This window comes from Squalius cephalus (assembly GCF_949319135.1).
Source record: "Squalius cephalus genome assembly, chromosome: 13".
NCBI classification, from domain to species: domain Eukaryota; kingdom Metazoa; phylum Chordata; class Actinopteri; order Cypriniformes; family Leuciscidae; genus Squalius; species Squalius cephalus.
In genome coordinates this window covers 1,334,327-1,359,167 of record NC_137134.1, presented here as the reverse complement: position 1 = coordinate 1,359,167, position 24,841 = coordinate 1,334,327, and the positions used below count along the sequence as shown (strand labels likewise).

The following is a 24,841-nucleotide window of genomic DNA, read 5'->3' as shown; positions in this document are numbered from 1 at the left end:
TAAATGGATTAAATAAATCCTCCCAATCCCAGCAGCTAATAGCCCATGGTAGTTGTACAGGAATTGACAATAGATACCCACAGTACTCAAGAACACAATAAACAAGCCAAAAAATAAATAAATATCAAATTAAGAAAATACAATTAAATCAATTGTTACAAATACATAATTCAATACCCAATAATCTCAGCACACGCACACACTTCCATACACACAAACACGTGTTCACACCAAGCTCACTTCAACACACACTAATATTTAGACTCGTTCACATAAAAAAAAAGTGCTCACACAAACACGCGCTCGCATCAACACGCGCTCACATCAAACCCAGTTCACACAACCGTGCGATTCTAAATCACGGTAGTCCGTGGGACTCGAGCGCGCACCCTCTTCAGTCTTCGCAGCACAGCACCACGGGTCGCAGTAACGAGCCGCCACACAGCAGCAAAACAACAGCGGGCAGATTTCTAAAAAATAGTTACTCAATTTGGTGATTAACCACGCATACACTATATCTAAAATTACATCTCTGGTTAACAAACAACTTACAAAATACCATATAAACTTACCTGCAGCACAATTGACTGGCCCTCGGTGAGAACGGTGAACAAACCACCAATACTGCCTCGATCACACTATATAAACGAGTCATCATTAAAAACGGCGCTATTAAAGAATAATTGCAGCAACATATCAATGCAGTAACATACCTTGATATATGTTAATGCAATTGAACATCCACAGGCCCACGGCAAAAGTTAAAAAAGGGATTTCCAACTTATGCAGGTCTACAACACTTAATACGCGCTCAATGCTTGATGCATAATAGATTGCTCTTGCGACACAAAAGAATGCAGCCTGCGTACCATGCAGGAGGGAAAACGGAAATAAAAGGAAATCTCCGCATTTTTAAAGGGGCCGTGAGCTTAACTTCCGCCCAGCTCCATCCACCTACACAGAACGGAAAACCCTAAAAGGGTCACCCCATTACATTCACCTTATAGCGAAAATCAAATCTCATCTCCCTAAGCGCTCGATGGAGACTGAGATCCATGCTCTTGTTACCTCGCGCCTGGACTATTGCAACCCCCTTTATTTTGGTGTATCAAGTCCAAACGGCACGCTAACAGATTGTTCAAAACACTGCGGTGAAATTCCTGAAGGGAAAGAGGAAATTTGACCATGCCGCTACCCTTTTGAGATCCTTCATTGGCTACCGATACATTTTAGAATTGAATATAACATTTTAATACTGGTGTATAAATCTCTAAATGATTTAGCACCTTCTTATCTATCTGACTTACTCCATTTTTATTCTCCCACTAGAAGTCTTAGGGGCTGTTTACACCTGGCCACTTCATGCGTTTTCTCAGATCGGATTGCTATCTGATGTTATCAAAACGAATCCATTTACACCTGGTCACATAAATGTGTTTTTGCGGAACGGATTTAAATCCGATCTTCAATTCCCGCGCTATATGCAGATTTAATGGAGTGCACGTCACGAAAGCAACAGATATGAGCTGCATTTTATTGATCATCAGCTAAAATTTCAAAATCAAAGACCGCAATAAGAGAGAGCGGCAACAGCCCTGGTAAGATCATTGGTTTCTCTACTTTAAATGATGATGATTGTGTATTAAGTGTCTGCGACTTACTTTCACTTTGATTTACGATAGTTTGCACGTTGGCTTGATGAATAGATGCTCTGCTTCTCATCTGCGGTGACGCGCGTGTTCCAGTAGCGTCGTCATATCTGGCTATAACATTAGATATAGCCTATAACATGCTCTCACACGTTTATTTTTTAGCATTTTTGGGAGGAGTACAATTTACATATGTGGTTTCAACAACCAGATGCATTTACACGTGTCCAGTTTCTTCTGGAATGCGTCCCAGACCACCTTCTGAAGTGGTTTGAGCGATCGGATTCAAATCCGTCTCGAATGCGTTTCGGAGGGCATTTACACCTGGTCTTTTCACGATCGGATATGTATCCGATCTGAGAAAACGCATGAAGTGACCAGGTGTAAACGGCCCCTTAGATCTGAAACGAAACTACTTCTTCAGATACATAAAACCCAGCTAAAATCAAGGGGAGACTGAGCATTTGAAGAGTCTGGCCCCACACTGAGGAACAAGCTCCCACTTTATATTAGATCGACTTCCTCTGTCTGAGTTCAAGTCATGTCTCAAAACTTATTTATTTTCTGTTGCTTTTAGCTTATAATGATTGTTCTGTTTTAAACTGTTTATTATTTGTGTTACTAATTTTTATTAGCTTTATTTTCTGTGTACCACACTTTGGTCAGCCAGTGGCCAAATGTGCTTTATAAATAAACTGAACTGAACTGAAATATCACACAGCACATAAGTAAAACTTTGTTACTGATGGCCCATTTTTCGGAATGAAATCTACTTGATACATGAATTAAATAAATTAAAAATTAAACTTTACTTTTTTTTTTCTTTATCTGCTAACCAAAGATTCTCTCCTTGGCATGACCTTTGCATCTATATTCATATTTGCATATATATTTTTTTTGTACCAAATACATATTCTCACCTGTAGTACAATGCACTCAATTTGATCTTAACATACGTTTATACATAATTGAAGCAATAACCTTGCAATAACCAATGAAAGCAATAACCAATGAAGCTGACGAGAATCAGCTGAATCAAATAAAATTAATGTTTAAATGTGCAACTATGAGCCACAAACTTCAATTATAATCTATTATACTGAATAGGCAATTTAAAGTAAAGCTTGAAAAGAAAACACTTCTGACAAGAAGAGGAAAAAAAGAAAAGGTCATGTTCATGGTAAAATACTAGGTATATTTTCAAAATAAATTACCAGAAGTTTGCTAACAAGAAATCCATTAAAATATAATTAAGTCAAATTCTCAGCAAAAGACTATTGACATCCAGGCAAGGCAACTACAGTTGACATCTGCATGAAACCGGTAATGCATTTAAAATTAACAGAAATTTTGCAACTATAAAAGCATTCCAGCATCTGCATTTACTCCTTTAATAAATCAACTGCACTCTTTCCATACCCATGTCATTTTCTGAATTTACATTTAACTTTATACTTTTTTTAACTTAGTTTTTTTGTATGGAAGGAGACCAGAAAAGCACAGCCCCACATTCACTTGTGGGCTACATCCACAATATATCAGAAATAAAAAAGGCACAAAACTAACATATTTTGACGCCGCGCTACAGGAAAAACAGTGCACAAACTTCTTGTCTTCAAACCTGACATGCATCCTCAATTTAAAGCTGTGAACACTGACAGGTATGAATTGTTTAATGGAAATACAGACTTGTCAAATTGCATTTATTGGTGTTTTTTTTTTTTTTTTTTTTTTAAACAGGAGTCCAGTCCACCTGCACAACCTTCACTCACAACAGGGGGAGCACATGACATCACATTTACTCATTCATCAACTTTATCCTGTTCAAGCCAAATAGACTACAGTTACAATTCAACACTTTCATCAAATCAGGACGATCTGACCATTTCTGAGGTCTGGAAAACAAACACCACATACAGACGTGTGAGTACGAAAACTTGATCAAACTGTTCATCCGCTTTCAAATTGCATGTATATTGAATAAACCAACACTCTGAAAAATGCTGGGCTGTTTAAATCCATGTTTTGGTCAAATATGGACAAACCCAACCATTGGTTTAAATATTTAAGTTACACTTTTAAACCCAACCATATATGACCCAAACATGGGTTGAAACAACCTAGCATTTTTTTTTTTTAGAGTGAACGACTTGAAGTTACCATTAATAAGAGTTGACGGTTCTGTTTCTTTTCCTTTTAAATCCTCAATGCAGGTAAATGTCAAGGCAAAGATAATCCAAAAAAAGGGCCAGAACTTTGTCAGCGATGGGACCTTCCTAACAAACACCACATACATGATCGCCAATAAGACCACATCAATAGATCTTACTGAGTGGGGTGAAGAGGACATTACAACTAGTGGCTGGTATTTGTTCACAAATGTTTCAATTCACAAATTTGAGGGAATAGTAAGTTCACAAAAATCACTTGTCATGAAAACACCACTTCCCAGAACCTCACTGCTGACATGATTGGAGCAAGTGTTAATGTGCTGCATATTTGTCCACTCAAACATGACACTATCTACATCCAAAGTTCACTGTGAAAAATGTAACACATTTTATAGATCTTCGTGTATAACAAACTACACACATTAACAATCAAAACACCAACAGAGATCAAAAATGTCCAAATCGAGAAAAGATTCATTAAGTCCATAATTAATGTTCCTGACTCTGCAAACACAATAATAGATTCACTGCTTGAGTACCACCTGTAAGCATGACACTCCATCAGAACAATATAACACACGTCGAAACAATCAAACCTCACACCAAGCAGTTTGACATGCCTAACATAATCATGCCATCACTGACAGACTCCTCCACCACACTCTTTCCATCCCACGAAGATCTAGAACTATTAATGGTGGACTTCCCAGAAAGCACACCCTCTCCTTCAACATCCACTATACCATCTTCAGACATAGGCTACAACCCACAAAAGACCCTCAGTCTTCAAAAATAACTTCCCATCCCAAAAAATAAATGTTAAATGATCGACAGTTATGTCCAGTGATGCAAACTAATTGATTTTTTCTTTTCTTGAACATTTTGAGGGATGAAAGTTGCATGTGTTCAGTATCGAAGCTATTTTATTAAAGGAGAACTCCGGTCAATTTTAACATTTAGCTCATTTTGTGTAAATTTGGAGTGCTGTCAATACAGAGAACAACGACAATTTTTTTAAAAATTTGCACCCTGTTGACTTCAATGGGGCAAGTTTTAAACCTGCTTTTAGCCTCTTAACATCCTTGATATGTCATTACAAGTGCACAGGTCATGTGAGTGATTCCTTCAGAGTGAACACGGGTGAATCTGACTGCAGTAGATGTGAAAGATATGAATAAAAATTAAGTTTATTCAGCCAGCGCAAATACCTGTATTTACATCCTGTTTTCGGTCGAAGTCCACAGTAGTCGATTGTCGAGTTCACGTGCATGATCATAGGTACTAAACCTATGCGCGTGAACTCGACAATCGACTACTGTGGACTTCGACCGAAAACAGGATGTAAATACAGGTAGGTTCCAATACAATAGTATATAAACTGAGAAAGTTTAGTAGACTGAATTTAGCATTTGAGGCATAGATGATGATATTCAAAGATGATTAAGTCAAGCAATCCAGGTGTCTGACATTAACCTTTTGTCTTTATGCACCTCCTGAACAGTGTCATTGTCACAAGTTAAGCTATGATAATGTGAAGATATGGTTGATACTGTCAGGCTGATTGGATCATTTGAATGACACTATTATGCTGATGAGATCAGGAAATATCTGTAAACGAGCTGACTCATGTAGGCTACTTCATTTACATGCCCCCTATATGTAAATCCCTCCCCCTTGGAATGTATATAAACTACAATGTATACTGTTTGAGTTAGACTTGACTTGATGACTACAGCAACGCACAGCGAGTTCTCAATAAAGAGTAACTTCTGTTGAAAGATATACCAACGTCTCCTGGTCTCTGCTTTGACGAAGGAAAAGTTTCCAACAGACACCATGATTGGGGAAATGGAAAGATGGTTTTCAGACACCAATTGCAACATCATGAAAGGCCTCCAGGCTCTAAATCCATCAAGCAGTAGCTTTATGAGGGAGGAACAGATTTTCTTTTAGGCTAATGCTTATGAGTCAAGTGGTGAAGATGTTAAGCATGAGCTTCACCAGGTATAGGGAGGAGTACTAGATAGACTTAAGATTAATGGAAAAGAAAGTCCTACTACTTTGATGGAGTTTGTTCATTTTCTGGAACCATATAAGGGTGTTTTCTTTGAACAGTTTTCAGGTTGTGCAAAATAGCTGTTGTGTTACCAGTTAGCAGCGCCACCTGTGAACGAAGTATTTCAGCTCTGAAAATAATCAAAAATCACCAAAGAGCTTCAATGGCAGAGAGTAGATCGTCGAGTTTGGCTATTCTCAGCATTGAGTCAAAACGCACCAAGACCTTGAATTTAGATGATTTTGTAAAACGATTTGCTGAACAACAAGGTAATCACCGCATTCAGCTGCTGTAGATTTAAGTCACTTGTGTCCTTTAGATGTCAATAGTAGATATGTCTGCAATTGTACACATTTACACCAAAGTCATGGACATTTAGTGGTGCAACGGATCATCATTGATCCGTGATCCGTTCGGATCAATATCTTCGGTTCGGCACACACGTGATCCGCGGATTAATTTATGAAAAAAAAAAAGTTGTGCGCATGTTCAGTCCACACACAGCGTGGTCATGGCGAGCGGAGGAACGGAGGAGCTTGAACGCCCCGCGTCATTTAAATCCCCTGTATGGGAGCATTTTGGCTTCCCTGGAACACGCGTCTATTTCGCTTCAAACGCTCGCTTTATCATTATTCGCGCGCGGCGCGTCCTATTCGCTTTGGACGCGCGAAAGGATTCAAACTGTTCAAGCATCAACTAGACGCGAATTTGACGCTCTATTAACGAAGCAAAAAAAACAGGCTGCGATGTATGCTGGAATGTGTGTGTGTGTGTCAGAGAGAGAGAGAGAGAGAGAGAGAGAGGCACGGGCGCGATCGAACAATCACACACACACACACACACACACACATGCTGTTTAAAAGCAAAAATTCTCTCATCTTTTGGACATTCATCATATTGCATTGGTTTTCATTTCTTGTCCTCAAACAGAGTAATCTGTTTATTTTGAAGTTACACATTCTACATTGATTAAAAAAGAAAATCAAATGTGTTTTTAATGGTAGTATAATTCAGATGAGAATAACGTTAAAGTTAATTAAAATTTTAAGGAAACAAATATATTGATCTGAAATATAGCTAATTAATTTTAAATTCATTCAGGTAGCCTACAATTACCAAACATATCTCAAGGTCTTTTGAATAAAGGGTGACAGTCTTTCATTATCAACTGTTGTTGTGGACTATATACTGGAGAAGTATTTGTTCTCCATTTGAGTGAGATGTTTTTATGTGGCTAATTGAGCAAAGTGCTTCCAAATATTTTATTATTAGTAGTATTAGTTCAAGAATAAAACAAAAATATCGGATTGATATCGGTATCGGCAAATAGCCAAAGCTGCGGCATCGGTATCGTATCGGAAGTGAAAAAGTGGTATCGGGACATCCGTGGAAACACATGGCCACGCATTTGAAGCGACATCACCCCGGTGTTTCGCTGACAGGAGTGAAAATGAAGGCTGCTCAACGTTGCACAATCAGACCGGGCTAAAACCATCACAAACGCTATCAGTGTGTTTATAGTCACGCTTCATGGAATGAACCCGTTGCGCACCCACTGTTGATTTTATATATTTTAATTTAATATTTTAAAAATCTTAATAAACAAAAAGACAAAACTTGTGTTTATTTGTCTTGTCTTTTTTTTGTTTTTTTTTGTTTGTTTTTTGCTGATCCGAAAAATGATCCGATCCGTGACTCTGATCCGAGAAACGATCCGAACCGTGAGTTTTTTGATCCGTTGCACCCCTATGGACATTTCTAATTTGTTGGACAATTTAATAGTTTGCTGGTCATAAGCTTGTTACACCAAAATGTGTGATTTTAGTTTTGTTTCATCCAAGTCTTACAAACCCTTGTTGCACTGAAACCTGTGATAGATTTTGAAGATATTTGTTGGTGATTTGAACACACCACATCTTAATCTAGATGCACTACAACTTGTGGTTTAGCTGTATTTGTATTTGTTTCAAAAAAACTATTTGAATTAATTTAATATCAGTATTAGGAACAAAAGCATGTTTTAGAGTTTTGGCTGAATAGTTGACAGCATGTTTTTAAAAAATGCAGGAACTTGAACTTGGATTGCTGGGTGGAGAGGGCATGAAGGACACGGTCTGCAAGCAATCAAAAATGACTTGGCCAAATTGGTTAACTGGAGAGATGTAAATGGGAAAACACATTTCCAAAGTTTGGAGCTTAAAAACATTGTGATTGGTAAGTGCGTTTTTTATTGGTTTGCCTTTAAGTCTTTCTGGAACTTCATGACTTTTCCCACGTCATGAATGAACGTTGAATGTTTTGTAATTATTTATGTATGAACAACTTTACAGATTTACAAATTCCTACTTATGAATATTATAATCATTCAATTGTCATATCAATTACATTGTTTAAGTCATGTTAATCAAATGCTGATTCATCTGCTTAATATGAATTAACTTTTTACTCTGTTTGTGACTTTATATAAACAAGACTAAACTTTAAAACCTTAAAGTTAATATTTCTGTTTACCATGGGAGACTAACTGCTTTTATTTATTTCTCAGTATAGAGAAACTGACAGCCATGAAATACAGCAGAACACAAGCGTCCCGATCACTGATTGCAGCACACAGGACAGTTATCAGGATCTAGTTGCAGCAGCTTCTTTTTGATTAAACTAACTTAAAACTTTACAAAACATTGGGAAATCTCTGGAACTGAACAACCAACATATGTAATGACGAGGACACAGATAGCTGAAAGAAACACAGGGTTTAAATAACAAACTGAAATTAGATAATTAATCAAACACAGCTGAAACGAATGAACTCATAATGACAGCGGCCATGGAAACAAAGGAGTGGCAGGAAACTGAACAAAGGAACATATCAAACGCAAAAACAAACTGAAAATGTGACAGCAACATTTATATATTCTAAAAATACATACATTTTATTCATTTGCTGTAATCCAAATCATTAGAATCCATATGATTGTGAGGAACATTTCCAATTTAGCCTCTATCTAGCAATCTTCATTCTCAACAGAGACCATAAACGTCTAATCACAGTGATATCAAACCCTCTTTGAATCTTACATTGTTTAAATGTACTTAAGAGTCCTTGTGTTTAACTTTGCCAACATGTCCATATTGTACGTTTTTACAGATACAAAAGGATGTTTGTATCTGTAAAAGTTACATCATAATACATACATGTTAACTGTGAGACCCCGCTGGCAGTGAGGGTGGCAGAAGAGGACGCCTCTGCATGATGTTAATGTAAAGCACACATATTAAGTATTGTAAAGAGAAGGAATTTGTTTTAGATTGTTTGTTGCAACTAGTGTTGTCACGGTACCGAAATTTCAGTATTCGGTGCCAAGACCAGTGAAAATCCATGGTTCACGGTACCAATTTCGGATCCAAAGCTTAATTTAGATTAAATTTGCATATATTAAAGTGTAGCCTATACAGTGTTTTATTTGACTTGACTGTACTTTGATTTAATCCAAAACTGCGTTCATATTTAATTTTAAAAGGGCTTTTTAAACCTGCTAAGAGTTATCCAGCCAAGATTAAGCCTAGAACTGCTTTTCTGACGGACTGATATTAATGACTTAAATGCACCGACACTGATGTCGCATGTTTGGGTGTCGTCCGATACTGTGCTCGTAAAACTACCCCGATACCACTTTAGGGGCCGTTCACATATCGCATTTTTTACATGTGCAAAATCTTCATTTCAAATGTATGCTATACCACAGCAAGATGAAAACTTATCATCTCAACAGGTCATGTGGCCTTTCTGTAACAACACTGAAAGCTCGGCCGAACAGCTGATCATAGCTGTACAAGGCAGGCGTTTATTTCTCATCTCCATAAATATATCTAGTAGTAAAGCTAATGCAAGGGCAAGAAATCAATTAATCCTTTCGGTTTCTGTGGGCGGAGCTTATATGAATATTCATGAGTTTCCCGGGCAGACCCGCACAGTGGCGATCTCAGGACCAGACCCGCACAGTAGCGATCTCGGGACCAGACCAGCGCACAGTGGCGATATCGGGACCAGACCTGCGCAGTGGCGATATCGGGACCAGACCCGCACAGTAGCGATCTCGGGACCAGACCAGCGCAGTGGCGATATCGGGACCAGACCTGCGCAGTGGCGATATCGGGACCAGACCTGCGCAGTGGCGATCTCGGGACCAGACCCGCACAGTAGCGATCTCGGGACCAGACCAGCGCAGTAGCGATATCGGGACCAGACCTGCGCAGTGGCGATCTCGGGACCAGACCAGCGCAGTGGCGATCTCGGGACCAGACCTGCACAGTGGCGATATCGGGACCAGACCTGCGCAGTGGCGATCTCGGGACCAGATCAGCGCAGTGGCGATCTCGGGACCAGACCCGCGCAGTAGCGATCTCGGGACCAGACCAGCGCAGTGGCGATATCGGGACCAGACCAGCGCAGTGGCGATATCGGGACCAGACCCGCACAGTGGCGATATCGGGACCAGACCTGCGCAGTGGCGATCTCGGGACCAGACCAGCGCAGTGGCGATATCGGGACCAGACCTGCGCAGTGGCGATCTCGGGACCAGACCAGCGCAGTGGCGATCTCGGGACCAGACCAGCGCAGTGGCGATCTCGGGACCAGACCAGCGCAGTGGCGATATCGGGACCAGACCTGCGCAGTGGCGATCTCGGGACCAGACCCGCACAGTAGCGATCTCGGGACCAGACCAGCGCAGTGGCGATCTCGGGACCAGACCTGCGCAGTGGCGATATCGGGACCAGACCCGCACAGTAGCGATCTCGGGACCAGACCAGCGCAGTGGCGATCTCGGGACCAGACCAGCGCAGTGGCGATCTCGGGACCAGACCCGCACAGTAGCGATATCGGGACCAGACCAGCGCAGTGGCGATCTCGGGACCAGACCAGCGCAGTGGCGATCTCGGGACCAGACCCGCACAGTAGCGATATCGGGACCAGACCAGCGCAGTGGCGATCTCGGGACCAGACCAGCGCAGTGGCGATCTCGGGACCAGACCCGCACAGTAGCGATCTCGGGACCAGACCAGCGCAGTGGCGATCTCGGGACCAGACCAGCGCAGTGGCGATATCGGGACCAGACCTGCGCAGTGGCGATCTCGGGACCAGACCCGCACAGTAGCGATCTCGGGACCAGACCAGCGCAGTGGCGATCTCGGGACCAGACCTGCGCAGTGGCGATATCGGGACCAGACCCGCACAGTAGCGATCTCGGGACCAGACCAGCGCAGTGGCGATCTCGGGACCAGACCCGCACAGTAGCGATATCGGGACCAGACCAGCGCAGTGGCGATCTCGGGACCAGACCTGCGCAGTGGCGATATCGGGACCAGACCCGCACAGTAGCGATCTCGGGACCAGACCAGCGCAGTGGCGATCTCGGGACCAGACCAGCGCAGTGGCGATATCGGGATCAGACCTGCGCAGTAGCGATCTCGCGATCTCGGGACCAGACCTGCGCAGTGGCGATATCGGGACCAGACCAGCGCAGTGGCGATCTCGGGACCAGACCAGCGCAGTGGCGATCTCGGGACCAGACCTGCGCAGTGGCGATATCGGGACCAGACCAGCGCAGTGGCGATCTCGGGACCAGACCAGCGCAGTGGCGATCTCGGGACCAGACCAGCGCAGTGGCGATCTCGGGACCAGACCAGCGCAGTGGCGATATCGGGACCAGACCTGCGCAGTAACGATCTCGCGATCTCGGGACCAGACCCGCGCAGTAGCGATATCGGGACCAGACCCGTGCAGTAGCGATATCGGGACCAGATCTGCGCAGTAGTGATCTCGGGACCAGACCCACGCAGTGGCGATCTCGGGTCCAGACCTGCGCAGTAGCGATCTCGGGACCAGAATGTAGCCACAACGACATCTGCTTGTAATTAAGTGCATCATGTGATCTCCGAACACATCATCTTTTGTACTGACTGGTTAATGATTCCCCCAGAGGGACAATAGAGTCACCGAAGAGTTTTGTGACTTTACAACCTCATGACCCACGCACACACACACACTCACCCCCACACACACAAAACCTCCTTTGAGTACAATTTCAGGTAGAGATATGGCTCTTGAGTGTATACCTTCTGATATGTATTTGTGATTAACTTTGATTAATAATAGAAGTGTGGTTTGCTAGAATATAGGTTGGAATCCTATAGACTTATGTTCCTTGAAAGGAATTCCTCAGTCGTGTCCTGTTGTAATCCTCCCCCAGACCATAAAACTTTATGACCTCAAGACGGCATCTCATCCAGTTCCTCTTGTAAAGCCAACATTCCAACACCTTAACATACATGAAACTCTTCAGAGAAAACTCCCTAAGATGTTTGATATGTATTCTTATGTTTCTCAAAGTGTCGTCGTTTGCCATAACGGAAACACTGACAATTTTATTGTGTGTTTAATCAAGCTTTATTTGTGTGTAATGAGGCATATGAACGTAATGTTATGTGTGTCCAATATCTACCTGTAATTCTTGGTATCTGTCTGACCGTCCTGTTTTAATTCAACCAGTCCCGCACATAGTATTATCGTAAGATGTATTATTCTGTATGTATAATCTTAAGAGGAAATATTAATTATTTCGCTCAGAAGACATATGACACAAGGGGGCGTGTTGCTCTTTACACAAAGAAGACGTCTTCCCGCTACCTCTCGGAAGTTTTGATTCGCTATGTCACAAAACAAGGCGTAAACAGATTGTCTGTTAAAAGGAAGAGACCCCCACTTCTTGCTCTCTTCTTTCTTCGACCCCGCTGATTCCACTTCCTCTCTTCTCCGGTCGCTCTCATCCCGGACCTCATCCACGTGTAGCGCAGCTCCATGGCAACCAGCTGAACAGGCCTCGCCGTGGCCTCTGGGACACAAACCCCCGCGCCATGTAAAAGCCTGCTGCCTTAGAAACCAAGATTTCTGAAACCTCTCCCCGTCCCGGGAGACGAACCTAATTTTCACGGTAACTTAAATTCAAGTAAGCCTTTACATCGTCTTGCGAAACGACCCAGAAGACGAAGCCAGACGCAAACCAGCCGGACACGCGCACGCGCGCGTCCCCTTTTCCAGCATCGCACTGAAAGAGTACAACAGCTCGCAAGTACTATCTATCAACCTAAAAGTTGATTTCCTGGTCTCTCTCTCTCTTAGGTCTGCGAATTAAGTTACCCTTCTTCCTCTTCTCTTCTCTTTTTCCCCTTTTTCTTTCTTTCAGTTCATTCTGATCACTTATGTTATTGTTTGGTTATATGTTGTTTGTTTATTGTTTGCATTTTTACGTACGTTTATATTCGTAGCTCATATAATCATAGTTTTGCATTTATTAAAATTCATAAATACTTTTCACTGCCTCCGTGTTTGAAAATCCACCATTCTAAAGTCAATGAAACAAAAGATCCTAAGCTACAAGCTCGATATTAGACTACATTCAGTAGTTTTAATTAATAAACTCAGAAGGTTTGATGTCCGTGGCCAGGAGATCAAACTTTCTTGGAGTTTGTAAAGAGATAACCCTTCTTAACTGTGATAATCTCACCTTTATTCGCGGGACGAATAACGATTAGATCAGTTACAGAACCAGTTAATCTCTATAATTGATAAAATAAATGTACATGCGACTTATGAATTATGACCATGAGTCATAATTATTAATATTTCCAAAATTCCCTATATTCTTGAGCTAATTCAAATTTACCCAGAGTCGTATTCGTTACAAGACCCACGCAGTGGCGATCTCGGGTCCAGACCTGCGCAGTAGCGATCTCGCGATCTCGGGATCTCGGGACCAGACCTGCGCAGTGGCGATATCGGGACCAGACCCACGCAGTAGCGATCTCGGGTCCAGACCTGCGCAGTAGCGATCTCGCGATCTCGGGACCAGACCAGCGCAGTGGCGATCTCGGGACCAGACCTGCGCAGTAGCGATCTCGGGACCAGACCCACGCAGTAGCGATCTCGGGACCAGACCTGCGCAGTAGCGATCTCGCGATCTCGGGACCAGACCAGCGCAGTGGCGATATCGGGACCAGACCTGCGCAGTAACGATCTTGCGCTAAAACAAACAAAAATAACGACTTTATTCCACTTTTCATTTCCTTCTCTCTGGACGCACTACGCTTAAACACTACGCGAAAAGACTCGACGCCCAGAGAGAAGGAAATGAAAAGTGGAATAAAGTCGTTATTTTTGTTTGTTTTAGTGCACAAAAAAGGAGTGGTTAGACACTTAGAGTGCATTAGACAGTGTGTAATGTACATCTAAATGCAGGGTCAGAAAAGCCCAAAGCCTCTTACATTGTTGATTTATATTTCAAACAACAAGAAACACGAAAAAGAAAGCTTCAAGCACCGAAGTTTCCAAGCAACACAGCAGTAATGACTTTATGAACTTCTTCACTTATAAGATTGATAATATCAGGGACAAAATTATAACTATGCAATCGTCTACTACAGTATCGCATCAGGCAGTGCATTGTAGTCTCCCTGAGGAAAAATTTGATTCGTTCGTTGCTATAGGAGAGGAAGAATTTACTATACTCGTTAAATCATCTAAATCGACAACATGTATGTTAGACCCTATACCAACTAAGCTACTGAAAGAGGTCATAGATCCTCTTCTTAATATCATTAATTCATCTTTGTATCTAGGATACGTACCAAAAACCTTTAAGCTGGCTATGATTAAGGCTGTAAGAAAACATGTTTATAAATGCCTAATACCCCAATCTCATATTTATTCTATCTACTGTCTTATGCATTAAAACCTATTAAGATGGACACATTCTAAGCATTTTCTGAGCATGTGACATGTTTGAAGTGAAGATAGATACTAAACCTATTCATTTACTTTTAGGCAATAACAATAAAGTTGAATTTAATCTTAACTGATACATAATTAGGAATGTTTTGATAATTTTATTTCACCTAACCAGGTTACAAAAGCAGCTTTCTCAGCAGGTCACTCTTCTCAGCTACCCTGTCAATGACCATGTCGGAGTCCAATGACATGAGAATGTCCTTTTCACTGGCCATCAGCATAAACATCTCCAGCCTGTTTCCAGACAGGCTGCTTCGGAGTCTGCTTTTAATGAACTTGAGTGTAGAGAATGTTCTCTCACAGGCAACCTGAGTGAGAGAGAGGGTCAGCAGGTACTTGTATGCCAGCCCAAGGAGATGGTAGGCATCAGACAGCATGTTGAACCGCCTGAGAATTTGATAGCAGCACAGTGGGCAATTTTTTGCAAGAATCACAGATTTTGGTCACAATTGCACTTTCTTCGTCCCATTCTTCAGATCTGTCCTCTGCTGTTCTGGTCCTGTAGTCATCTACATGTGATGTCTTAAGCCTTTCCCACTGTCCTGCAAAACTTTTCAGTTCTGACTGAAGGTTATTTACTGTAGCCATGCTGTCAAATTTGAGGAGACATGTGCTGAGGTTTTGAAGTGCATTACTAGGAAGAGAAACTGTTCTGACCTGGCTAAACTTCCTGGGGTCCAACCATGCCAAATCCGCAACAAGAGGGCCATTTGTGACAAATCGTCTGTGGATTGCTTCAATAACTGTGTCCAGGATGGTGTTGTGCACTTTCACCTCATATGTTTTCTCAGCATTGATTTGCAACTCATCTTCAGTCATCTCTCCGGCCATGCGTTTTCTCTTCTTGGCTCTCTTTTCAGGAAGTGCAGCCTCCACTTCCATGTCTGTGTTGTCCTCCCTCTCCTCGAGTTTCTGATTTGTCTGTTTCACAAATGTGTCTGCAGCTGCCTTCACAGTTGGGAAGTCCCTGGCGATACTTTTGAGGCTATCTTGTGTGGCAGTAACCATATGATGGGCAGAGAGAATGTCCATCCCCTTTGACTGGAGGTACTTCGACAGAGGAGTTGTTTGCTCAAACACTCTAAGAAATATCTGTGCTGTTAAGACAGTTTTATGCTTCAAGAGACCCTCTTTAAAGCCTTGTGCTTTGGCACGAACAGCTGGCTTTTCTTTTTCCCTCTTTTCAATGGCTTCCAGTGTGAGCACTACATCAATGAAGAGGCCATCATCTGGTTTTCCAAAATGTCCAAAGATTTTTTGGAGGACATCATGCTTGGCCCACCACCGTGTCTCACCTATTGGACTGAGGCGTCTGTGTCTTGTCTCTTCTTGGGTTTGTTTCTCCCACAGATTAACCCTGTGATAGGACTCCTTGATGAACACAGCTATGTCATTAAGTAAATTAAAAAGTGTGATCCACACTCAATGACACTTTGTGTTGTGTCAGCAAGCACAAGATTAAGTATGTGTGCATAGCACCACACATGCACATGAGTTGGAGACTGGGCAGTCATAAGTGCTGAAAAGCCTTTGTACTGGCCCTGCATATTTGAAGCACCATCTGTTGCATTCCCAATGCACATGGCCTTGTCCAGATTCAGATGCTCTAAAACTCCAGAAAGCAAGTTTACAAAGTACTGCCTCGTGGATGCTTCACACCTCACTATGGAGACAAGCCTCTCCTGCACAGCCTCAGTAACAAACCTGATAATTACTGAACACTGATCATAACCTGTGATGTCTTGGGTTGTGTCCAGCTGAACAGAGAACATCCCAGCTCTCTGGACATCACTGGTGATGCTCTCTTGAATGAGATGGCCAACTGCATCAGTCACTGAGTTGACAGTTGTTTTGGAGAGTAGGGTGATGAGAGACCCTCTACCTCTTGATCCACTGGACTGATGCAACTTCTTGCTTTTCTCAATGCAGTCATTCAAATGTTCTCTAAGGCACAGATCATACTTGCCTAATAACACAATCAGTTCCAGAAAGTTACCATGATCGATAGTGTTATCACCCAAAGTGTATGCAGCCTCATTCTCCACATGCCTATAGCTGAGTCCCCTCTTCCCTAGTACTTTGACCACGTCCACTATACGCTCCAAAACTTGCCGTCTCTTTTTCACTTCTGCTCTGTGAGCTGACAACTGACTGCCAGCAAACAAGCTGTTGATGTTGCCTTTTGAGCACCTTAAGAAAAAAGCTTCAGCACAGGTCTGGTGTGTAGTGCTCTTTTCATGCTCCTCTGTGCGCACATGTACATGTCGCCAGTCACTCATGCCTGTTATAAATGCGCTGGTGTAAGTCCACCTTGTAAATGCCAGACACACAAAGCAGAACAATAAATGGCGTTCTTTGCAATAAGTAAGCCACTTCCTGCTGGTGCCATCTTTACGGCTGAACACCCTCATCACAACTGCATTACTGGTGTTCTGCTGTGGGTGGTAATCTAAGAATGCCTGTAATATGGCGGGTTCAGGGCGAGCAAAGTAATCTATACCCTGGCTCTCTCTCTCCTGCTCTTCCAACTCTCTCTCTTGTTCAATCTCTTTCTCTTGCTCCATTTCTCTCTCCTGCTCTTTTATTTCTCTCTCTTGCTCCATCTCTCTCTCCTGCTCTTGCATCTCTCTCTCCTGCTCTTTTATTTCTCTCTCTTCTTGCTCTATCTCTCTCTCCTGCTCTTTTATTTCTCTCTCTTCTTGCTCCATCTCTCTCTCCTGCTCTTCCAACTCTCTCTCTTGCTCAATCTCTTTCTCTTGCTCCATTTCTCTCTCCTGCTCTTGCATTTCTCTCTCTTGCTCTTCTGTCTCCTCTGTCACACACCGTGTTTCCATTACAGATTTGCGCAAATGTTTTGCGCTATTATCTAAATATCGATAAAAAACTATTGCGAAATGACGGCGTTTCCATTAACCGATGTTATGATAAGTCATTCCAAAAATCACGGCAACTGAGGTTGGTTTATATAATATCACTGCCACCGCATTAGACATTATTATTATTAATGGAACATTATTATTAACACGTGGCGTGTTATCCAAGCATTAATGGCAGGGAAAGACCCTTATAATGCGAACGACACATGGAGTTTCTGGGTGTTTCGCCCTCATTTCTGCTCCGAGGTTTTGATTGTGGCATTTCTTTGAGATTTAGAATCCTATAGTCTATTTATTTTTTTTTTTAATGAATTTAATAAAGAACTCTGTCTCGTATTCTGCCCAAACGATCCATGAAGGCTATTTTGTGTCCATTCGTTTTTCCTTTTTTAACCCGTAATTGAAAAACGAAAATGAACGGTTGTTGTCTTTTTAAAACGCAAAGTTGAACACCAAAATTTTAATTTGAACTGGCTTCAACTAGCTGCTGCGCAAAAAAGTAAAAATCGACGAATTTTCAGATTTTTGTTTATGACTTTTTGCCCCTTAACATTTAAAATAGTCACACATTAATATGGAAAACATGTCGATTTTACTGGTTTTCTAAGACCAAATTAGAACCTGGAATTGATGTTTTCCCGCAGTGCTGAATGAAAAGAGCCATTAATATTATTAATAAACTATTGTTTTGGCTAAAATCACATCTCCATCTCCACTCCGCTGTTAAGCAGATGCGCGCTTTTAGAGAGAAATGCACCTTTCATACGAATTACAAAATCAGAAGGTATTAGCTTTCGATTCGAATTTGTTCGTTTTAAAGTGGACATTTCAAGCTTTAGCCTATATTTTGTTTCAGTTCTCGCGCTCCAGTTTACGGAGATCATGAAAGTGCGTCTGATTGTTTTATTTTACTTTACAAAAGCACAACGTTTTATTTTGTTATTGTGAGTTTACACAAATAAAAGTAGTTGAGAATAATGTATTATTATTTTCTGTATGACCAGAAATGATAGAGTATTTTTAAGTTGTTTCCACTGTTGATAGGAAAATGCAAGTGTTCGCGCCCGTGCCTCCGTGCCATGCAGTGCGCGCTCCACACTCAGCTTTGTTCTTTTTTTGCATAAAAGCGTCTTCTAAATATAGCCTATTAAATGTTAAAATAAAATAATATAAAATAATGATTAGGCCTATTTGCGTAGCTATACATAGACCTCAAACACACCGCGTCTTCTAAGTCAGGTGACTGTAAATGCGCAAAAACAGTTTCCATTGCAGTTTTGCGAAATATTCCTTTTTCGAATTGCCTGAAAAACCACCTCATGAGAGCGTAAAAACTTTTTTGCGATAAACGGGAGTTTTTGCGAAATTGACGTGTTTCCATTGAGCGTATTTTTAATTCGCAATTTCAATTTGCGCATTTTGAAGGGTAATGGAAACGCGGCTACAGACTTCTCCACTTGTGATGATGGATCAACCTGGTGTAACGTAGGATTGGCACAATTTGTTGAGATTTTGAGGAGTTCCTCAATAACAAGGTGACCAAAGACTGCATTACAATAATCAGTGATAAAATTGCCTAATTACTGTTTAATAATATCAAACATAAATAAAATATAATTAATATTATCAATATAACAATAACGTACCAAATGCAATATGTTTATTTTTAACCTTTAACTATTAAAGGTTACAAGTAGGGTGGCCCCATACCATACCATAGTTATAACTTATCACATCAAGGTCCAAAAATATTTAAAATTGTTTGGAAACACGCAGACACTAAATAATAACATGGCGGTGCACAACAGTGCAACGGCTTCTCAAGCTCCCGGTATCAAGCCTTATTATCATAATTAGGGGCCAAGCACCGAAGGTGCGGAGGCACCTATTGTATCTGTTCCCGTTCTTATTAGGGGCCAAGCACCGAAGGTGCGTAGGCACCTATTGTATCTGTTCCCGTTCTTATTATTATTATTAGGGGCCAAGCACCGAAGGTGCGTAGGCACCTATTGTATCTGTTCCCGTTCTTCTTATTATTATTCTTCATTTTTCCGACTGGGAGTCTATGGCAGCCCATAGAACCGCTTGCGGGAAAGTTATGAAATTTGGCACACTGATAGAGGAGGGTCTGACCTATCAGCATAGCAAATTTGGAGTCTCCAAGTCATTACCTCTAGCGCCACCAACTGTCCAAAGTTGCACTCATGTTTATGCTAATAACTTTTGAACCACATGGGCTAGAAACAAAATTATTTTTTTCTCTGATTCCTTAGCTCAAGCCGATTCGATTGCACCCTATGACGTCATTTTCCGTCATGAAAATTTTTCCGCCATTTTGAATTTTCCGAAAAACCTACTTTTTCGAACTCCTCCTAGGCCGTTACTCCGATTTTCACGAAATTTGAACCAGATCATCTCCAGACCATGCCGACAAAAAGTTATGGAATTCAAGTTGATTCTCTTAACCGTTTTCGATAAACCCACGAAGAAATTTTACGTAGCGCTTGCGAAAACAGACATAAGGCTGTATCTCCGCAACGCTTTATCAGATTCAGACCAATCTTGGTACATGTCATCACAAGCATGACCTGAGGCTACATGCTGCATTTCGGCGCAGTGCCACCTACTGGTCCGGAGATATGACAAATGGATGTTTTTGCTTATAACTTCTGAATGGTTTGTCCAAAAATCATAAAATCAGTCTCGTTAGATTCAGGGCAACATGCCGAGTCGACTGATATCCAATTTTCCCAGATCAGCCATTTTGGCTGTCGGCCATTTTGAATTATGTGCTAAAATGCTGTATTTTATGAACGCGTGAACGTATCGTTACAAAACTCGGAATGGATCATCAGCACAATGCCCTGAAGGAGCCTGAGAAGTTTCGAAACAGTGCCACCTAGTGGTGAATTTTTTTCCCCAAATGCTTCCAAATGCTTATAACTTTGGGTGTGGTCGACTTATTTTCACGAGACTCATCTCATTAGACTCCTGAATCGTTGCCAAGTCCCACGATACCAAACATGCTAGGTTTCGCCTTACGGTTTGTGTAGCGTTGTGATTTAGCGCTTAAAAAACATTTGGCTATATCTTCGAAACCGCTAGTCCGATCGAGACGAAACCACCGTCAGAAGTTTAGAAACATAGGTCGATAGCTATACGCCAATGCCCAAATGCGAAAATATTGCTGTTTAGGGGTAGTAAATTCCAATCAAAGTCATGTGTCAGTCATTTTTTACGTGTTTTTTCATATAAATGTCTATAACTCTGAAGAGAATTGAGATATTTTCACCAAAATCGACACACATATGTATGGGCTCACTCTGAGGACACATAAAAAAAATGGTGTGACTGAGCCTCTTGGTGGCGCTATAACACAACAAAACATGAAATTCCCATTGACTTCAATACAGTTTTGTGAAATAAAATGCTATACTAAACAAATGCATTGGTTTAATATTACGAAACTCAGAATGTGCCATGAACACCATCCCCTGAAGGTACCCAAAATATTTCGAGACAGTGCCACCTAGTGGTAAAAAGTTATAACAAAATTTCCAAAAAGGCTAATAACTTTTGAATACATCTGGCTATTGAAATGCCACTGGTCTTAATAGATTCCCTGGCTCACGCCGAGAACATAGATACCAAGTTTTCCTTATTTGGCCAAACTTCCTGTCCGCCATCTTGATTTTCAGTCAAAACCTACTTTTTCGAACTCCTCCTAGACCGTTTGTCCGATTTTCACCAAAATCGAATCGTATCATCTCCAGACTGTGCCGACTAAAAGTTATGGATTTCGTGTCGATAGACGGAACCGTTTTCGTATAGCGCAGCAGCAAAGTTGAGGCATGATGCCAAAAGCACTATTCAGGCTTTATCTCTGAAATCCCTTGAAATATTGACACCAAACTTTGTATATGTCATTGTCACTTCACTCTGACCACATCACATCAGTTTTGTAACTGCTCCACCTATTGGTCGAAAGTGATAATCCATTAAATCATATTCTGAATTACTTTTTATATGATTTTTCAGCCATTTCGCCTAAAATCCTCTCTAAATGTCTTTAATTGCTCATTGTTGCAGTTGGTCTGACACCTTCAGCCATTTTGGCATATCCTGTCATCTGCTTGCGCTTGGCCCCGATAATTGCTGCTTGCAGCTATATTTCTTCATTTTTCCGACTGGGAGTCTATGGCAGCCCATAGAACCGCTTGCGGGAAAGTTATGAAATTTGGCACACTGATAGAGGAGGGTCTGACCTATCAGCATAGCAAATTTGGAGTCTCCAAGTCATTACCTCTAGCGCCACCAACTGTCCAAAGTTGCACTCATGTTTATGCTAATAACTTTTGAACCACATGGGCTAGAAACAAAATTTTTTTTTCTCTGATTCCTTAGCTCATGACGATTCGATTGCACCCTATGACGTCATTTTCCGTCATGAAAAATTTTCCGCCATTTTGAATTTTCCGAAAAACCTACTTTTTCGAACTCCTCCTAGGCCGTTACTCCGATTTTCACGAAATTTGAACCAGATCATCTCCAGACCATGCCGACAAAAAGTTATGGAATTCAAGTTGATTCTCTTAACCGTTTTCGATAAACCCACGAAGAAATTTTACGTAGCGCTTGCGAAAACAGACATAAGGCTGTATCTCCGCAACGCTTTATCAGATTCAGACCAATCTTGGTACATGTCATCACAAGCATGACCTGAGGCTACATGCTGCGTTTCGGCGCAGCGCCACCTACTGGTCCGGAGATATGACAAATGGATGTTTTTGCTTATAACTTCTGAATGGTTTGTCCAAAAATCATAAAATCAGTCTCGTTAGATTCAGGGCAACATGCCGAGTCGACTGATATCCAATTTTCCCAGATCAGCCATTTTGGCTGTCGGCCATTTTGAATTATGTGCTAAAATGCTGTATTTTATGAACGCGTGAACGTATCGTTACAAAACTCGGAATGGATCATCAGCACGATGCCCTGAAGGAGCCTGAGAAGTTTCGAAACAGTGCCACCTAGTGGTGAATTTTTTTCCCCAAATGCTTCCAAATGCTTATAACTTTGGGTGTGGTCGACTTATTTTCACGAGACTCATCTCATTAGAATCCTGAATCGTTGCCAAGTCCCACGATACCAAACATGCTAGGTTTTGCCTTACGGTTTGTGTAGCGTTGTGATTTAGCGCTTAAAAAACATTTGGCTATATCTTCGAAACCGCTAGTCCGATCGAGACGAAACCACCGTCAGAAGTTTGGAAACATAGGTCGATAGCTATACGCTAATGCCCAAATGCGAAAATATTGCTGTTTAGGGGTAGTAAATTCCAATCAAAGTCATGTGTCAGTCATTTTTTACGTGTTTTTTCATATAAATGTCTATAACTCTGAAGCGAATTGAGATATTTTCACCAAAATCGACACACATATGTATGGGCTCACTCTGAGGACATGTAAAAAAAAATGGTGGGACTCAGCTTCTTGGTGGCGCTATAATAGAACAAAACATGAAATTCTCATTGACTTCAATACAGTTTTGTGAAATAAAATGCTATACTAAACAAATGCATTGGTGTAATATTACAAAACTCAAAATGTGCCATCAGCACCATCCCCTGAAGGTACCCAAAATATTTCGAGACAGTGCCACCTAGTGGTCAAAAGTTATAACAAAATTTCCAAAAAGGCTAATAACTTTTGAATAAATCTGGCTATTGAAATGCCACTGGTCTTCATAGATTCCCTGGGTCAAGCCGAGAACATAGATACCAAGTTTTCCTTATTTGGCCAGACTTCCTGTCCGCCATCTTGATTTTCATTCAAAACCTACTTTTTCGAACTCCTCCTAGACCGTTTGTCCGATTTTCACCAAAATCGAATCGTACCATCTCCAGACTGTGCCGACTAAAAGTTATGGATTTCGTGTCGATAGACGAAACCGTTTTCGTATAGCGCAGCAGCAAAGTTGAGGCATGATGCCAAAAGCACTATTCAGGCTTTATCTCTGCAATCCCTTGAAATATTGACACCAAACTTTGTATGTGTCATTGTCACTTCACTCTGACCACATCACATCAGTTTTGTAACTGCTCCACCTATTGGTCGAAAGTGATAATCCATTAAATCATATTCTGAATTACTTTTTATATGATTTTTCAGCCATTTCGCCTAAACTCCTCTTTAAATGTCTTTAATTGCTCATTGTTGCAGTTGGTCTGACACCTTCAGCCATGTTGGAATATCCTGTCATCTGCTTGCGCTTGGCCCCGATAATTGCTGCTTGCAGCTATATTTAGGGGCCAAGCACCGAAGGTGCGTAGGCACCTATTGTATCTGTTCCCGTTCTTATTAGGGGCCAAGCACCGAAGGTGCGTAGGCACCTATTGTATCTGTTCCCGTTCTTATTAGGGGCCAAGCACCGAAGGTGCGGAGGCACCTATTGTATCTGTTCCCGTTCTTATTATTATTATTCTTCCTTCTTCCAACTGGGAGTCTATGGCAGCCCATAGAACCGAATGCGGGAAAGTTGTTTTGGTTTGACATTCTGATAGAGGACAGTCCCAACATTAAATACACCAATTTTGGTGTGTCTAAGACATTCCCTCTAGCGCCACCACCTGTCCAAAGTTTCACTTTTATTTTGCTAATAACTTTTGAACCGTAAGGCCAATCAACAAAATTATTTTTCTCTCTGATTCCTGAGCTCATGCCAATTCGATTGCACCCTATGACATCATTTCTGTCATAACAATATGGCCGCCATTTTGAATTTATCTAAAAAGCTACTTTTTCGAACTCGTCCTAGACGGTTTGTCCGATTTGCACGAAAATTGAACCAGATCATCTACAGACCATACTGACAAAAAGTTATGGAATTCAAGTTGATTCGCTTAACAGTTTTCGATAAACCCACGAATACATTTTACGTAGCGCTTGCGAAAACAGATGTAAGGCCGTATCTCCGCAACGCTTTATCGGATTCAGACCAAACTTGGTACATGTCATCACAAGCATGACCTGAGGCTACATGCTGTGTTTCGGCGCAGCGCCACCTACTGGTCCAGAGATATGAAAAATGGCTATTTTTGCTTATAACTTCTGAACAGTTTGTCCAAAAATCATAAAATTGGTCTCGTTAGATTCAGGGTAACATGCCGAGTCGACTGATATCCAATATTACCATATCGGCCATTTTGACTGTCGGCCATTTTGAATTTTGTGCTAAAATGCTGT

At 41.5% G+C, this 24,841-nt stretch overlaps 1 long non-coding RNA gene and 1 pseudogene across 2 annotated transcripts in view; both read right to left on the bottom strand.

Annotated features, from left to right (window-relative positions):
- Positions 1-24,841, bottom strand: part of LOC307170535 (putative nuclease HARBI1) — a 316,840-nt pseudogene that overhangs the window by 88,123 nt on the left and 203,876 nt on the right. The window lies entirely within an intron of this gene.
- Positions 389-866, bottom strand: LOC307170437. The gene is made up of 3 exons (XR_013823388.1): positions 714-866; positions 573-638; positions 389-470 (listed from the first exon to the last, which is right to left on the bottom strand). It is a non-coding gene; the product is annotated as an uncharacterized lncRNA (long non-coding RNA).